Source organism: Hippopotamus amphibius, chromosome 4, assembly GCF_030028045.1.
Source record: "Hippopotamus amphibius kiboko isolate mHipAmp2 chromosome 4, mHipAmp2.hap2, whole genome shotgun sequence".
In the NCBI taxonomy this organism is placed as follows: Eukaryota; Metazoa; Chordata; class Mammalia; order Artiodactyla; family Hippopotamidae; genus Hippopotamus; species Hippopotamus amphibius.
Genome location: NC_080189.1, coordinates 62879767 through 62884266, shown reverse-complemented (window position 1 = coordinate 62884266; position 4500 = coordinate 62879767). Strand labels below are relative to the sequence as shown.

The window sequence follows — 4500 nt, the reverse complement described above, 5'->3', positions numbered from 1 at the left end:
AATGCTTAGCCCATAGTAAGTGTTCAATGAATATTTGTTGAATACCAGAAAGAAGAAATATGTGAAAAAGAGGGAGAAACAAAAAAAATAGAATAATACGTTCCCGGTGATTCAATTACGGCCCCCAAATTTCCTAAAGTGAAAAAAGGGAGAAATGTGACTTTATTAAGCATGTGCGCGAGTAGTGGAGGCTTATGAGCATGGAGACAGAGGCCGGTGTGACTGCAGAGCCGTCCTCTCGGCGGGAGGCTACGGCGTCCACCGATGACCGGCTTTTCCTGGTTAAAGGTGGAATTTTCCTTGGTACTGTTGCTGCAGCCGGAATGCTAGCTGGATTTTTTACAACATTATCATTGGCTAAAAAGAAAAGTCCTGAATGGTTCAATTAGGGAAGTGTGCCCACAGCTGCCTTACCACAGAGCGGGTCTTCCCTTGCCTTGCGAGCCCTGGGGTGGGGCTCACTGTATGCCTGGTGTGGGGTTGGTGTGATCAGCTTCGCAGTCTGGAAAGCTTTAGGAGTTCACAGTATGAAAGACTTCCGAAGTAAAATGCAATCAATATTTCCAGCAATTCCCAAGAACTCTGAATCGGCTGTTGAGTGGGAGGAAGCATTGAAATCTAAATGAGATGAGCGTGGTGGATGAAGTCCTGAACGATTGTTATGGGAAAGGCTGGCTTTGGAGATGCCACAGCAGGAAAGGGAACACATGCAGATTGTTGACTGAACCTATGGGATGGATGGCATTCAGTGTCCTCATAGGAGCCGACAGTCATTTCTGTGTGCTGTACTTTACAACGGATTTGGTTATGTTCATATGAGGTGGGGGGGATGAGTTGGAGGGAGGCAAAGTTCTCCCAAAGTTAGGAAGACTATTTAAAAATAATTACATGTATAAATACAGCTGATTCACTTCGGTGTACCTCAAAAGCTGGTACAAGAGTGTAAAGCAGTTATTTCCAATAAAGAGCTTAAAAAATAAATAAAAATAAAAATAATTATATGGATACCTTCTCTATGTGGAGGAAATCCCAGGAAAAATACTTTTATGACCATAATAGTTGAAACCAAGTTTTTTTTACCTGAAAAAAAAATTATAACATATAATGGAAAAAGTTTTATAAACAGACTCCTAACAGCAGTAGTCCCCCAATGTGTCTGATTAAATAAGTTTCAACAGCCATTCCTGTCAGTATGTGGTGTCAGAACTTGGAGGACTTGCTCCTGTGTGATGGGTTCATAGGTGAATCCTGTCCATCAGGCAGTGCACGTGGCTCTGTTGTCCTGAACACAGTCTTTCATTTGTATGTGCTAGTTATTTACCTGACAACCTCACCTTAAGGTCCTGTAAATTCTTAGACAAGAAGCCAGTGACAGATTATGATAACCTGAAAGGATAATCATGAGAAAATAATAATGACATCATGGGTATAGAATGTACTTTTTTGACAAGTTGGTTCTGGGTCCCTAAACACTGACAGACAGTTTATAGTTTTATCTGTTGTCAATACAAAAATAGTCCAATTATCACCTATCTTAACAAATATTTTTAACCAGAAAGATACCTGAGTATTGAGTCTCAGGTAAATTAAAAAATTTTTTTAAGAAAAGTACTTTTAATATTGTCAATATGTCTAGAAAAATACCCTCTGGTTGAATATCGTGTATTTTCTTTGTAATTTCTTAGGCCCTAATTAGCAATCAGTTTAATAAAGTACATTTGAAATTTAAAAAAAAAAAAAAAAAGCATATGCGCTAAAATTGTTCATGATGTCACCGTCTGAGCTACCCCTGAAAGCAGAACTTGATATAACGTCTTGAGCACAGGTCGCTTATTTGGGGAATATGGTCCAGGGAACAGCAGTGAGGGACCAAAGAGAGTGAAACAGAGAAAGAGGAAAGAACAATATAAAGATGCATTGCTGAGTCTGTCACTGCTGCAGGTGACTCATGCTTGATCCTTCTGTGACCTTTTGTGGAGCCTTAAGAAATGTCAGAACTGTCCACCCAGGAGACAAAGGAGAGACAGATGCACTTTATCCATTAGCTTCTGTCTCCAGTGGTCAAGGATAACTCCACCTCCAGAGCTTGTGTGGAGGTCAAGCTCTTGGCACTACAGGCAGGAAGCATGACATATCAGCACGTGAGGGAGGTACCACCAGATGACACCTGTGAGAAGCTTCCTGAACAATGCATAAAGCTAGTCACTGTACCTTGGATAAGAAGGAAGAGGATGTAAAGTGGTTTAGAAGAGTGTCTTATACAGGTGCCCAGCACACACTTGAGGCACCCCTCCGGACCACATTTTGAATCGTTCCTTAGCTCAACCTCTTCCAAACAGTTAATGTTTCAATATCTTACACTTGCCCTACCTTGAAAGCTACCTCAAGGAAGACAATGAAAAGGAAATTGACATGTGTATGGTTTCCAAAGGAGAAAGAAGGTATTCGGAGGTTCAATCAGAAGATAATTTGCCATTGGCCTAGGAACACCCTAAAGAAGGCAGCAACGGACCCCAAAATGAACCAAAATGACTATCACCTTAAATGCTTTAAGAGACTCAACCCAGAGATCAACGAGTATGACAGATACTTTATGAACAAGTCTTTAAACATTTTCTGGAGGGCTGGCCATATCGCAACCCTCACTCATCCCAATGAGGCCGCAAGCAAATTGGGAGAACTTGACGTTGGGCAGAGCTGTGGCAGGAGAGGGTTGTGGCAAACCATCTGCTCCTAACTCTCACTGGGGAGTGGAGAGAAATCATTGTGCATGTTTTGCATCAAAAATACCTCCTCATTGATTGCCATTCAGGGTCGAAGATTAGCACTTTCAGTCACTGACGGGGACCACTGTACAGGGTGTGGGAATGCGAAGATCCTGAAGGGAAACATCCATTTGCTCATTCAAAGTCCAGCAAGAACAAGGGAGTAGAGGAAGGAATCAAGACAGAAGGAGTAAGTGGTTGAGACCTGGAGAAATCTGACAGGACAAGGCCAATGGAGATGAGCAATTTGGCTCCTCAGAACTGTTTAGTTAAAAAAAATTAAGGAGGAGGGTGAAAGGAGGTGGGGTGTAAGAAACAAATGGGATTTTAATTAGTAGAGCTGAAAATAGCAGAGAAGAAATGGGTGACGTAAATCAAACTAACAGAGAGTGAGAAGCATGCATGTGCACACACACAGAGCAGAAACCACAGACACACTTGCTGCCCCCAAGTCTTGCCTGCCCAGGAGCTGGTCCTTGCAGGAAGCCCTGCCCCACGCCCCCCGGCTGAGCTAGCACCTCTCCTGTGCACCTCCTCCACCACAGCCCTCCTCCAGTGGCACACGAGACTATTTACTTGTCTGTGTCCTGCCTCAGAGTGCTAATTTCTTGAAAGCAGGGACCTCGACTCTTCTTTGTATCAGTGTCTGATTCAAAGGAGATTCTCAGAGAATGAATCAGCTAGTCTTCCCATGAAATGCAGGTGTGAAAAGAAGTCCAGAAAAGTCAATACAGAGTGAAGCAGTTGTGGCTAAAGACAAAACATAACAAAGACATGAAATTCTTATTAAAAAGTACAGATTCTTTGCTTTCATACCAAGAGACTGTGACTCAAACTTTCTGGCTCTCTCTCAATTACAGTTCCAGATTTGGAAAGAAACAGCTCTTCCAAGAAATTCTTGCCATCAAATATTTTCTTCAAATTCTAAGTAAACACTATAATTATTTTCAATTACACATTCAGAAAAACTTTCAAGCAAGAATAAGAGAAGAATGAAGACAGTTGAGACACACAGAGGTTTCTTGGTGACTTCAGTGATTGTGACAAAGCAGTGGGTCTGACAGGAACCAAACGAATATGCACTTCTACAAGCCCTCCTAGAACTTTTCATACAGGTGACCCATGGGCCACACTGTAGAAAAGCTACTGTGTAAACTGCACACAGCAAACCCTAACCTGACCAGCTGTCTTGCCGTGATAATGACGTCCCGGGGCATACAAGTATCATCAAGAATTTTCATCAGTGAGCGTGTTCTCCTGAGGCAAGAGGGGCCAGCAAGCACCGTGATCACACGAGGGCTGTCTGTGTTCATGCCAGGAGGCAGAGAGGAGAAAGCAGCCACATCCCTGAGGCACTGCGGAAACAAATGGACAGGGTAGGTCGGAAATATAGTGCATGAGAGTCCCTCACAATGCCAGGTGTGTTTAATTTCTTCAGAGGAAAGGTTAATAGCCAACAGCAACAAAAAGTCAGACATGCTTCATAAGGAACTTCTATTCATTTTCTTGGAAACACTGAGGAGCCATCCTAAGGCGGGAGGGACTGGGGGGTGGAGGTGTGCTGCAGAAAAGAACATAATAAACAAGCAGAAGCAAAGCAGAGCAAGACTCCAGAGGGAAGCCGGTGCTTTTGGCCTGGAGAGTTTTACCGATGCATTTTATAAGGGTCCCTGACAGTTAGGTAAGCCTTGCACACAGGTTTAAGAGCAATGGCCAAGTCCACCATACAAGGATG

The 4500-nt window shown here is 43.0% G+C and overlaps 1 pseudogene; it reads left to right on the top strand.

Moving 5' to 3' along the window:
* The first annotated feature begins 200 nt into the window (after positions 1-200).
* On the top strand, positions 201-775 carry LOC130852438 (transmembrane protein 242-like; annotated as a pseudogene).
* The last annotated feature ends 3725 nt before the right edge of the window (positions 776-4500 follow it).